General features: G+C 32.0%; 1 protein-coding gene and 1 long non-coding RNA gene across 2 annotated transcripts in view; both read right to left on the reverse strand.

Annotated features, from left to right (window-relative positions):
- The window catches only part of LOC146927295 (uncharacterized), a 91,753-nt gene that overhangs the window by 58,574 nt on the left and 18,511 nt on the right, over positions 1–14,668 (reverse strand). The gene's annotated exons all lie outside the window — the stretch shown is intronic.
- Positions 9,370–11,039, reverse strand: LOC146927301 (uncharacterized). The gene is made up of 2 exons (XR_015005639.1): positions 10,559–11,039; positions 9,370–10,266 (listed from the first exon to the last, which is right to left on the reverse strand). It is a non-coding gene; the product is annotated as an uncharacterized LOC146927301 (long non-coding RNA).

Raw genomic sequence — 14,668 nt, forward strand, 5'->3', positions numbered from 1 at the left:
AGAGGAAATTTCAAGTCACATCACAAATAACTTTCAAAATATCTTTGCTACCAACAATGTTGTGCAGGATCTGTAGGTTAATCAATTGGTTGAAGACACCACTCCCAATCTCATTTCTGATGAAGTTAACACCCTTCTGACCAGACTCCCAACACCAAATGAGATTCATGCAGCTGTGCTAGCAATGAAAAATAATGGAGCTCCATGTCCTGATGGCTTTAAAGCTTGTATTTTCCAAAGTTACTGGGACATAGTGAAATTGGAGGTCACAAATGCAGTTATGGAATTCTTTACCAAATATTGGATCCTTGCTAATTTCAATGCAAACACAATCATCCTTATCCCAAAGGTCCCTGATGCTATCAATGTAGGGAAATATAGACACACATATAACCTTAGCTAATTTCAAGTTTAAAATCATCTTCAAAATTCTGGCAGATAGATTGGCTCCCATCATGAACAACATTATTTCATCTGAGCAAAGAGGTTTCATCAAGGGAAGAAACATCTTCATCAAAAATCATATGCAGGTAATCTAGCTTTCAAAGTGGATATCTCTAAGGCTTTTGACACACTGGAATGGAAATTTCTGCCAAGAGTTTTAAGCAAGTTTAAATTCGATGAAATGTTTTGCTCATGGATTCACACCATCCTCAAATCTACAACTCTTTCAATCTCTGACGATTGAAAGCAAAATGGATGTTTTAATTGCAAAGGAGGAGTGAGACAAGGGGATCCCTTATCTCCTCTTCTTTTTTGCATTTCTGAGGATGTTCTCAGTAGGAACATCTCCAACTTGTTCAACAAGGAAAGATTGAGCTTATCAAAGGTTTCAGATCAACACATGTTCCCTCTCACTCCCTTTATGCTGATGACATAATGATATTTTGCAAGGGTAAGATAGCATCAATTCAGGCCCTCATGCAACTCTTCAATTCTTATGATATGGCATCTGGCCAAATCATTAACCCCTCTAAATCCACTGTATTATATGGTTAAATTTCAACTGCTAGAATTGATCACATCACTGAATTGATTGGTTTCAATAAGGGTTCTCTTCCTTTTACATATCTAGGAGTCCCTATATTAAAAGGGAGACCTAAAAGATCTTATCTGCAACTTATTGCAGACAAAATCAAATATAAACTCTCAACCTGGAAATCATCTCTTCTAAGCATTGATGGTAGAGTTACCTTAGTGAAAAGTATTATTCAAGCTAAGATGGTGCACTCAACTTCTATCTATTCCTGGCCCATAAAGCTACTCAAAGAAATTGAAGCATGGACAAGGAACTTTATATAGAGTGGAGACATCTCTAAGATGAAGCTAGTAACTGTTTCTTGGAAGAAAATTTGCAAGCCCCTATCAGAAGGAAGATTAGGTATTAGATCCCTCATCCTTCTTAATGAATCTGCTAACCTAAAGCTTTGCTGGGAGCTTATAAATTCTCATTAAGACTGGGCAATCCTGATCAGAAGAAAAGTTATCAAAGGAAGAATAGTGATTTCTCATCACATATACTCTTCTAATTGGAGTAGTATCAGGAATGAGTTTGATTCAATTCATCATAACATTGTTTGGCGACTTGGTTTTGGCAATAATGTAAATTTTTGGTTAGACAACTGGTGTGTGGAGCACCTATTGCTTCTCAGCTAAACATTCTTGTGCAACTTCACCCTCATTTCACTGCTAGAGCCAGTCACTTTATTGTTAATTTACAATGGAATATTCCTTATTCATTGTTAATATCTTTCCCTAAAATGAAACAACTTGTAGAACAAGTAACCATACCTATTTAAGCTTCAGATGACAAGTTGATTTGGAAAAATACCAGTAATGGGAGCCTATCTTTCAAGAAAGCTTTTGAGTTCAATAATTGGAATAGGTCAGAACATCAGTTGGTCCAAGATTGTTTGGAGTCCAGACATTCCTCCATCTAAATCTTTGTTTGTCTGGAGATTAATGCGCAATAAAATCCCAACAAATGAAAATCTCATGTGTAACTAACTACAGTAGAAACTCTTTAAATTAATACTCGGTAAATTAATAAACTCTCTAAAATAATAAATTTGTCCGGTCCCGACTTGGGTCAATGTAAAAAATTGAAAAACTCGATAAAATAATAAGATAATAATTTTTCAGGAGATCCCTTTATAATTTTCGGTCCCAAGAAAATCATAAATTAATAATTCATAGAAACTGAAAAAAATATATTACACTCTATTGAAATATGATTCAATAGTTATCTGTTTTCCTTTAAAGTTCAAAAGTCATTATTGATTTCCAATGCATAGAACACAGTAGTTACTAACTTACGTTGAGTCCCAAGGTTCGCTGCAACATAATTTTAAGAGGCATAGACTAATTTGCCTTTTAGTTTGGTATGTACAGTATAATTACTTAAAAACTCTTTAAATTAATAATTATTAATTTATCGATAAATTAATAACTCTCTAAATTAATAAATTTCTCTGGTCCTGACATTATTAATTTATAGAGTTTCTACTGTATAGTTCTAACTAACATTTAACCAATTCTAATTACCTTTACTAACTATAGTTATCTTAGGACTAACTCAAGTTGTCTCAACACCGTCAGCTTCCATAACGCCCGTATGGAACCAAGAAATGTGATTTCCAGGAAAAACGCAACTCATTTATAATTGAATTCAACAGTTTCCACTCTTTTTCTGCACGGATTAGAGTGTTTTCTGAGAAGGATTTCGACTATAAAAACATAGAGAAAACTCAGTTTACATTCACGCAGGATTACACACAGAATCCATTAGTTTAAATCAAATTTTAAGTGCTTATTTTAACTTAGGTTTTCAATTTCTTATTCACTGTTGCAGCGATTGCTACTTCTGCTGTTTTCCTTTATATTGTTGTAATGGCTACTGTTGTGTGGATTACTGTTCCATTCTAAATTATCAAAGTTTCGATCAAATAACATGTTCCGGTCCCGTTAATTGCTTCCTTTTTTAATATGAATTCATCAATGATATGCTTCTGCTTAGATTACTGTCTCAACATGTCTGAGTAGTCGAATTGAGTCCAAAACGAGAGGACCATCTTACCTACGGGATTCATGTAAAATAAGTACCTGTTTGGTTATAAGGAGAATGAATTTTACAATTCTGAAATTTTTTGTTTCTAATTTAAAGTTTTGCCACGAAAGTAGGAACGTTGAAATGTCATTTACGTGTAGAAAGAGTGAAAATGATATTGGACATAGAAAATTCATATTTTTAATCAAGTAAGTAGTGAAAACACTTTTTTATTAATTAAGAACTCATTTTTTTTTTGAAGAAAATTAATTAAGAACTTATTGAATTCAAAAAGGGAATTTTAACTTGTAATTCAGCACTACGAAATTAGGAAATTATGCGCTAAAATCCGATAGTTTTGCGAAAGCAAAACTGTATATCTAATTTAATATTTTATGCAAAAAAAAATTATTCTCTTTACAAACAAGCTCCATAATATGTATCACTAACCTTGGTTGACGGAAAACTCTATTTTGGGCTCTCGTTATTATTATTATTATTGAATTAAATTTGGTATTTTATTTTTAGGGTTAATAAATGTTTGCCCCCCTGTAATATTAGCGATTTCCGGTTTACCCCTGTAAAAAAAAAATTTAGATTCCAACCCTATAATTTGAAGATTCTTTGGTTTTGGACCTTCATGAATTTTGACTGTACAAAATCGATGATATGAAGGTCTAAAAAGAAAGTACCTTAAATTTTGTAATTTGATGCCATAAAGGTCTAAAAAGAAAGTACCTTACAGGGTTGGAATATAAACAAATTTTTTTACAAGGGGGTAAACCGGAAATCGCTAATATTACAGGGGGCTAAACATGTATTAACCCTTATTTGTACGTTCGAAACCAATTGTGTTGAATTAGCCTTGGATAAACAAAGAAACGACATATAGAGGTACTTGTCAATTGGTCTCTGTGGAATCAACAACCCTTTATACTAAAACCGATACAGTTGTACACTTGCGGCGTATCAAGCTTTTAACACAATATCGCAATATGTTCTTACGCCATCTAGACTAAGGCACTTTTTATTTTTGTTTTTCATTTCATGAGAAGAACCCGAAGTGTCGGTAATCTTACTAGGTATGTAGACGACATTGAGCGTTACTTCTGAGTTAGACGCCGATTTCTATTTGACACCCAGTCAGGGTCTATAACTCAGACATAAATGGGTGACAATAACAATAATGACAACCGGTCCTTTAAGGACTTCGTTGTTCCATCACAGGAGGAACCTCACACGAGTGAAGCATACAATTTGTGATCATACAATTTCGTGAAGCATAACCAATTCTCCGGAAACCCAACGAAGGACCGGAACCTATTAGTGATCATACAATTTGTTTATACTCTGAAGTGTAACGGAGTAGATTCAGAAGCCATTCAGCTTCGAATCTTTCCATTCTCCCTAAGAGATAGAGCCAGAGCATGGCTACTGAGTCTCCCATTAAACTCAATTACAACATGGAATGAGTTGAAAAAGGATTTCCTTGCAAGATACTTTCCCCCGAGTAAGACAGCTCAATTGACAAACCAAATTACTTGCTTTAGACAGTAAAGGAAATAGATTGTTAGATGGAATAGCAATGAAACATAAATGATTGAAATTCAAATATTTAAAATATTGTACATGTTGCCTCCCATTCATCGCTTGTTTAGCATCTCGAGCTTGACGTATTTGTCTAAGGAGATCTAAGGAGCCCCAAACCTTCAAGCTCCTTGTCTTCCTCTTCATCTTTTCATGTCCAATCTTCTTCAGAAGTTGTTCATCCATACTTTTCTCCCATCTCTTCCATAAAGTTTACCCAGTCACCAAAAATTTTGAAATCCTTTTCTTTTGCTTGAGTGACTTTATCTTCTTTCAAGTTGTCCTTGTCAGTTTCTCCTATCTTTTTGAATGACACCAATAAAATAACAATTTTATACTCAAATTTGTTTAAGGGTATAATTGGAAGGAAAAGCCATATACCAAAACCTTGTATTTTCTTTATATATAGAATAAATACAAAGAAAATTGAATGAAGTCGTGGCTGTGATTTGGATATAAGGGTTTGGGTTGGTCCCCTCAAAAAAAAAAAGGGTTTGGGTTGGTGGCCAAATTTTAATTCGTGTTTTATTTTATTTATTAGTTTTAATTAAATTTTTAATTTCTACTTTAATTAATATATTTAAAAAGTTGGGTTTTGTTTTAATTTTAATTGGTGTTTTATTTTATTTATTTGTTTTAATGAAATTTTTTTAATTTCTACATTAATTGATATATTTTTTTATTTTTTATTTATTTATATGTTTGTATAAATCCAATTTCTCAAAGATTAGGGGTGTGTCTCTCACGTGTGTTAGGTCTCTAAGTCCAATATGGACGACTTCCTGGGCTCCTCTCAGGACCAAATAGTGGTATCAGCGTACCTCCTTGTACATATACCTGGCACATGGCTTTGATACTATTAGTACTTCTCATTTCGATTTATTAAGTTCATTTTGTAGTTAAAAAACTTTGATTCTTAAAAACTTGTTGGAATTTTTATAGTTGATTCAAACATGCATATATGGTATGCTATCTAAAAAGCTAGCTTATTTACCTTTGTCATTGATGAGATACATAACTTCATAGATGGATGTATTTTAAAGTAGCACAGAGAAATCATTGAAATTGGGTTACATAATTGAAAACAAGAAGGTGTTAATGAGATATATAAAGAACAAATTCATCTAAAAAATACTAAAATTATATAAAGATATAAGGGGGTATGGAATTTTGTCATTCAATATGTGGTTAAATTTACTTGCAACTTCTTTGCATGAAAATCATATCAATTGTGGAGAGAATTTTCCGGAACAAACTCATCCTTCACTCAACCATGAAAGTTCATATTGATAGATCCGATTTGCCTTTGACTTGGTCTCTTGTTGTAAGAGGCCTTCAACACGTTTATTTTTGTTAAAACTGTTCATTAAATTTAAGGGTTAAATAAGTAAATGGTCTTTCTCAATATACCAACATTTGATTCTACTCCCACTAAAATATTCCTTAGGCTTTTGATCCTTCTAAAATTTTCCATCTATGAAATTAATCCTTACTTTTTATTTAACTCATGCGTAACCTTCATATTTTTCAATGAAACTTTCCTTGAAAAAGGTAGAATATTATGACAATCGCTCCCAAAAAAAATTTAGAATTTTTTAGCAAAACATGAATTAAGTATGAAATTTCATTTTTTTTTTTTTTGAGGGAATGAAATTTTATGTTTTTGGTGCAAAAAATTCATATTAAATTCATGTTATGTTACAAAATTCTAAATTTTTTGGGAAAATATTGCATAATTTTCTACCCATTTATGGAAAATTTCATTAAAAAATATGAAGGTTAGACATGAGTTGACTATAAAGTATGAACTAATTTCATGAATGGAGAATTTTGTAGGAACTAAAAACCTATAAAAAAATTTAGAGGCACTAAAATCAAATGTTGGTATATTTGGAGGGATTATTTACTTATTTAACCATAAATTTAATGCAATGCATGATAAAAAAAATACTACACTTGCCCTAAGAAGAGGAATATACAAATTCACCTAATATTAAACTCCAACCACAGTCATGTTCCATTTACAAGTCTAAGGGTCAAGGGACGACAAATTTGAACAACACAATTAATTCCTTTCTCAGTTGTCAGGTGAAAGGATAAGGAAAACAAATTAGAGTAAAATGATATTTAGAAATAGAATGTATAAATATCTGCTATGCAATGGACTAGAGTTAGGCCACAATTTTAAAAGCAAAAATAGAATAAGATCTTTGCCTTTTTTTGGAAGAAGAATAAGAACTTTGTTATAGAGGAAAATGCGGTCAAACCCCTTTTTGCATTAGACATCAAATCAGATGCAATAAGAGCCTCCAAATACGTTAGAAGTTGAAAGTTTAGAAAAAAAAATATAGGTAGAAAAATCATATGGGTAAAGGAGCAAAAACAAAACAATTGAACGGTAGCTACATCTACTTTAAAAAAAAAAAAGTATAAACTAAACATCTTAATACTATCATTAAATATTTGATCCAAATCTGTCACAAAATCAATATCATACAATTTTATGATTTGTTTTTTGACAATAACTTTCTAATTGCTTTATACATATTTTGAATGTTATTTTTATGGTTGAACTAAGACATTGTACAAAAGTATAGTAACATGACACTTATTAATCAAAGTTATCTTTTACATAGTTATTAATTTTAGCACAGTGTGTTGAATTCTGATTCTTGTCTATCCTTTTGATTTATATCACATTGAACTAGAGATTGCCTTCGAAGGGGTTTTTTACTTAATTTGGCACGTCACGATTTGGATCATTTGGAAGACTAGAGGCGAGAGAATTTTTGAAAATTATCCGAAGGTGGTGCTAGAGATCGCTGATGAAATAACCCGTCCTTATTTTATAAGTGTTGCTGGGATAACGATGAATTCCTCATGATGTAGAGGGTGTGTGTGTGTCTTTTGAACGTTCTACTGTTGCTGTTTTTTCCAGCTCTTCAACTGTTGTTTTTGCATTTGCTGCTTTATTTTTTATGAGGTTTTCACGGCTGCCCTAGGGTTTTCAGTTCGTTCCGATACTGATTTTTATGCAGCTCTGGTGATGCTGTTCTGCTATTGTTTCAGCCCTGTTATAATGCCGCTGTTTTTGTCCGTTTCGGTATCAGTTGGCTTGGGGGCTGTACCAAATCAAGATCAATTACATATGAACATGCGTCAAAAGAGTTTACCATATCCAAGCATCATTTGCTAGCATCCTCCTCCCTGATATACCTTTCATAGCCATGATGATTTATCCTCAAAACGTTTCACATACTTTTCTAGGAATAACTCATCAGACAAATAAAATGGTCTAGCTAGGCTAGAATCGTCCTTCATCAAACATTCAGAAAAAAGATATTGGACACCAAATGCTCTTGGAATCAACCTATTTTACAGTACTTAATCAGAAAATATCAAGTGCTGCCAGGTGCAATAAAGGATCCCAAACGCATCACCGCATTTAGGATCCCAAATGCATGCAAATATTTCATCTTCAGAACATTTCAAACTCTTCGAGGTATCAACTTTGGCGTCCCATTGGGATTTGGAGATAGCCCTTTTGGCCGGTAATGCCACACAAAAATTGTACTGTATTTGGAAGGATATCAAACTCTAACTCTTTGGTTTTGTAGAAGATCTAGTATAAAGTAAACTGTAAATGCTTGAAGATCTCGTACAAATCAAGCAAAAATTTAATGGATCATTAATGGATGCTAGTCATAATTATACAAGTAATAACATTTTCATTAAAATGACAGAAACTTCTTACCAATTCAAAAGCAGGGTATATGTCGTATCTGAAGTGATGTTATAGAGAAAAATAATGTTCAGTTTATTGTTGGCAATTCATGTGATATTAGTTCATGTTTATCGTTCTTTTCTAACACTAAATTGTTTTCTTGTTTATTGCTTTTGGCATTGTGTCAACAGGATTTAATAGAGTATTTATAGATGTAAAATGTTAGAATAATTAATTTGTTGCCAAAGTTATGTCATAATCGTATCATGTATCAAATTTCAATGAGAGTTGTAAAACTTTATCAAATCGCAATGTAAATATGGACATTTCTTGCTTTCTCATAATATGTCATTTCTAATCAAATCAACATTCGAATTCTTTTCATCCATGTAATCAAATTCTTAAAATCAGTTATCCTACTCACTCTATTTTCTCCCTCTCTTCTCCCCCCTCTGTAGTGTCTTTCTCATTCCCCCTTATGTCTCCCTCGCTCTCTTTCTCATCAACTATATTTACATCTAAATGAGTGTTATTTGAACAATCGTTTGGTTGACAACTTATGGGACAACCATAATTTACAAAGAAAAAGTAGGTATTTGTACGAGTGAAGAACAATAACCCCTTAATTTTGTTCTGATGATGACGATATTTATGAGAACAATTTCATGCTTTAATGTGTGTTTGAGTGTATAGGTAAAGATGCGCCTCGAGTACAATGTCTCGGCTTACGTCAAAATAGTGAGTGCATTCTGCTCTGCATATCAAACTGTGTAAAACTGGCAATCTATCTAAGCAAATGTGCTAAACATAACTTAAGTCCATATCATGATCCAGAAACCAGTAATTTCTCTATTGTTATCTTTTCTGATCAGCATGTTAAATCTTTTCTCATCATTTTCTCTATTTTGCTATCAAATGCTTTATATATGCACTCTTTCTCGTTAAGAGAGGTAAACCAACTCAAAAAACATAATCACATGTGGGTAAAAGCATAGAGTAAAGATCAATTACGTAGTTCAAACAAAATTAACCAACTTTATAAATTATTATTTGTAGTATTTGAAGAAATAGGTAAAGGATTTGTATATTTACAATCTACAAATTACAATAGTTGCCAAATTATGAGTATTTTCCTATATGACACTTCCAAAGAAACCCAACAATCCCAACTTTTTTAGCATCAATGCTACTTGTCTGAAGTACATGTACACTAATATGTAGTTAATCAAGATCCCTAGAAATCAGCACTGGTTTCTTTAAACACACAAATATGTTTGTATGGTTGCATATGATCACCCTTCGCATGCATCTCATTCGCCAATCCAAATCAAATAGAGAAACCAAAAACACAAGATGACAACATTGTTCATAACAATGAAACTAGTATCTTGAACATTCCATCCTCTTCAAAACAAATGGATGTTTATAACCCTTTAGCTGAAGCAACAATTGCTGATTCCAACCAAACCTCAATGGTCGGGAATTCATCAAACTTTTTCTAGTGTTTTCTTTTGGGAGAGACTTTGATGCTGATATCTCATATCATATGTGGTATATGGAAATGACATGTTTCAAAGGTGGTCTGGGAATCAAGATTCGTCACCAGCTTCTACTGGACTTGCAGCCAATGATAGCTTTTGGAATTTCTGATTACAAACAAAATTTCATGTTGGTAGTGTGTCTGCATGTCCTTTTATCTATTGCTAATGTGTTGACTCGATGAACTTCTCACTGTTGTGTGCTTGACAAAGGATCAGAGATCACTGATCTTGTTTGATTCTGTCATCAATACATAGCTGCACTTTGTCACCATCATCAATCTTGTTTTTTCTTGCTGATGCAGTAGTGAAGTTCCCACGGTACTGTCGTGCCTTGGCAAAGGATCGGAAATTGATGATCTAGTGTGATTCTGTCATCAATAGAACAAAGCATACTCAAAAAAAAAAAAAAATTAAAAAATATATATTTCAAAACAATAGATCGATCCATATAATAGATACACTTTATTACCATGATCATATTTTCTTACTATATAATTACACTTTTTTGCTCATATGCCTTAAACACTTTTATTACTGTCATATTTAATTTTATTTTTTTTTTCATTGATAGAATACCAAAAACTATTTACTAATATTCACATTTTCAATGACAAATACAGACAACATAAGGAGCTAACATATATTGAGATGCACACTTACAAGAAGGACGGAAATGAAATATTATTCAAGAGAAACACCCAGCTAGATGATGATGAATTCACGTCCCCGTTGACTTGAACATGTGCCCTCTTGTGTTTTTAATCAAAGAAATAACACTTGTTGATATGATAGAAAACATGTATCTTGTGATCGACCAAACAATACACATGATAGATGATGACGACGAAGGAATAAAAATAAACTTCAACATGTTGTTCATTACAGTGTTCCCTGCAAGGTGGATATATTGTAGATCTAGATTAGGCAGAGAATAAAAAAAAACGCAACAAATGAATCAACAGAGAACTGGATTGAGGAATTATAAATAAAAAGGCATATACATATTGTTAAAACAAAGGAACAACGTTAAAATAAACTCATGAGAATATACCTGTTATTAAAACAAAGGAACAAAGGAACTATGTTAAAACAAACTCATGGAGCAGTGCTGCGGCCAGTGTGTTTTGTAATTTGAAACCCTAAAGCCAAGAGACACAATTTATGCATTTATAGCAAATTGAGAGAAAGAATTGGTGGGCCATTTAAAAACGAGATTTGTAAAATAAATAAGGTTGGTTTTTTTTTTAATTTCTTTTTCCACCCTACTTATTTCTTATGCGCCCTCCAATTTGACCATTTTATCTCGTTTGGATTTTATAACCCGAAGCATATTTGATTGTTTTCGGATTATAAAAATTGAATCGTGTTTAACTAGTTTTTCAATTACAATAACATAAATTATTAAAATTGCAAAAATTAAAATGACAATTTAAAAAGACGTAATATAAATCGGCAAGAATTAAACAAATTTTATTATTTGATCAAGATATTAGACATCTAATACTAATCAATGGTGCAAGAAGATTCCCTCAAAAAAAAATGGTGCAAGAAGATGGATGGAGAATAAGGAAAACATTTGTCATCCCTCTCGCACACCCTTCAGAGAAGATGGGAATACAAGATGACGGAGTTGGAGAGGTAGACTCTGATGACTAACCCCGTATCCAGACGGAGGGTGCGAATTTCCAAAGTGTGGTAAAACACACTTTTACAATTTATATTATCCCCACAAGAAAACATAAACCTTTATATGAAAGGCATTTAGTTTGTCCAGAGATCGTAGCATAAAGTTAGGCTGTCTTTAAAATGAATGCGAAAATTTCATCTTCAAAACATCTCAAACTCTTCAAGGCATCAACTTTGGCGTCCCATTGGAGGAATATCACACTCTAACTCTTTAATCTACTGCACAATCATTTTTAAATCAGTAGAACATATTATAAAAGATCTAGTACAAATCAAGCAAAAATTTAACATTTGGTTTTATGCGAGCATCACTAATGGATGCAAGTCATAATTATCGAAGTAATAACGTTTTCATCAAAAGGACAAAAACTTCTTACCAAATCAAAAGCAGAGTATAAGTCGTATTTGAAGGGATGTTTTAGAGAAAAACAATGTTCAGTTTAATGTTGGCATTCATGTGATAGTTCATGTTTTATCACTAAAAAAATTTCTTTTTTATTGCTTTTGCCACTGTGTCAACAGGGTTCAGTATTAGATTTATAGATGTAAAATGTTGCGGTCATGTAAAACAGCAGTCTATCTAAGCAAATGTGCTAAACATAACTTAAATCCACATCATGGGTCGGAAAGCCGTAATTGATCTATTGTTATCTTTTCTGATCAGCATGTTATATCTTTTCTAATCATTTTTTCTATTTTTGCAATCAATTGAGGATCAAAGCATAGAGTAAAGGATTTGTATATTTACAATCTACAAATTACATTAGTTGCCAAATTATAAGTATTTTCCTATATGACACTTGCAAATAAACCATATGTCTGAAGTACACTTGGTCGCCATCCTAAACTGTCAACCATGCTAAAAGAATCTTTGTTGTCTTGTTAACGCGATGAAGTTCACGCTGTTGTGCTTGGCAACAGACCAGAAATTGGTGATCTTGTTTGATTTCGTCATCAATACATAGCTGCACTTGGTCGCCATCATCAATTGTCGACCACGCTAAAAGAATATGTTTGTCTTGTTGACGTGATGAAGTTCCCACGGTTGTGCCTGGCAAAGGATCGAAAAATGATGATCTTAATTGATTTCGTCATCAATAGAACATAGCTTACTGAAGAAGAAAAAAAGTAAATTAAAAAAAAATTCAAAACAACAGATCTATTCATATACTATTTTAGATACACTTTTTTTTTTTTTATCATGATAATATTTTCTTCATTTTCATATTAAACACTTTCATTACTGTCATATCCCAAAAACTATTAACTAATATTCACAATTTCAATGACAAATACAGACAACATATGGAGCTAACATATATTGAGATGCAAGCTTACAAATCCGACGGCTACTTGTTTCGACTTGAGCTTGTTTTGACTAACAAAGAGGGTGGTAAAAGAATTTTTTTATTTTTCTTTAAAGTTTTTTTTTTTGACAGAAAGCGTTGGTGTTTATTATTTTCTTAACAAATAATTTAATTTATATATAAATAATATATCTAATAATATTCATATTTTTGGAATGTAAAATATGTTTATATTTAATAATTATATTTTATTTTTTTGACAAAAATGTTTTTATAGCATTTGAACTATAATTTAGAATCTAATTAGAGATGTAGTCTCTATAGCTGGAACGTGAGAAACTTCATTTGAACACCTTAAGAAAAGTAGTTAGGGTTCAGATCAATGGAGATCAGTAAACGATAAGTAACGATGGAAACTTTATATCGACAACATTGTAACATAATATAGTTAAATAAGTTACTTCAAAATTTATGTGTCTATTTGAATTCAATTAACTTTACTATGAAAAAGGTGGAAAACCATCCAGAGAAAGAATGAAAGTGTGTGAGGTGGTTACAAAAGAGGTTTAGTGACCATTTAGAAAATTTCTATCAAAAGAAATATCAACATTGCCTCTTTCACAATTGACCACGCCACCCCATTAATGCAAACAACTCTTACTGAAACGAGGTTACACTAACAACACTATTTTTTTTTTAGCCAAATAAAAAAAAAATCAAACCTTATCTTTCAAGTATGGCATATTAATGCATCCACCCTCTTCTTTATGAAGTTGAGACCTATTTTAGCACATTATTTCATTCATTAATCATATTTTCGTTACCCTTTCTATAACCTTAGTATGGTTGGATGTATTAATTTCATTATTACTTTAATTTATTATTTCTCCTCCTTTTCTTGCAACAAGAATCATTGTAAAGGCATAACTCTCATCTTATACACAACCCTCTGGATGTTTAGGAGGTGTACAGGATTTTAGATGCTATTAAATCTACCCCTTGGACGTTCTTTTTAACAAAAAAGAAAATGGTGTGTTTGTATGTACTACGACTCGTTTTCAAATCATTTTTTGTTTTGCATTAATTCATTTGTACTTGTACCTGACATATGGGTTTTTTTTTTGCACTAACTCTTATCTCTCATATTGATTTAATAATATAATTTGTTTTGTTGTTAAAAAAACTTTTATTTGTAAAAATATGTTGGAAATGTTATACCAGATAGAAACATTCATAGATGGTATGCTATCTAAGAAATTTGGCTTATTTAACATTGTCATTGACAGATGAATCTTTTATAGTAGCACATAGAAATCATTGAAATTGGGTAGAAGGTATGAAATTTTATCATTCACTATGTAGTTAACTTTTCTTCCAACTTTTATGCACAAAAATCATATCAATTGTGGTGAGAATTTTTCCGCACAAACTCATCCTTCACTCAGCTCTTGATAGATCTGATTTGCCTTTGACTTCAACTCTTGTTGTAAGAGGCTTTCGGCATATTTATTGATATTAAACTAGTTCATTGAATTCATTGCAATGAATGATAGAGAAATACTAGACTTGCCTAAGAAGAGGAATATTAAACTTCAAACCACAATCATGTTCCATTTCTAAGTCTTAGTGCTAAGGGACGACAAATATGAACGAACAGTTAATTCCTTTCTCAGTTGTCATCAGATGAAAGGATTAGAAAAAACAAATTAGAGTAAAAAATGAATGCATAAATATTTGATCCAAATCTGTCACAAAATCAGTCTCATACAATTCTATG

Source organism: Medicago sativa, chromosome 4, assembly GCF_051527215.1.
Source record: "Medicago sativa cultivar Bolivia chromosome 4, Bolivia_mono, whole genome shotgun sequence".
Classification (NCBI taxonomy): domain Eukaryota; kingdom Viridiplantae; phylum Streptophyta; class Magnoliopsida; order Fabales; family Fabaceae; genus Medicago; species Medicago sativa.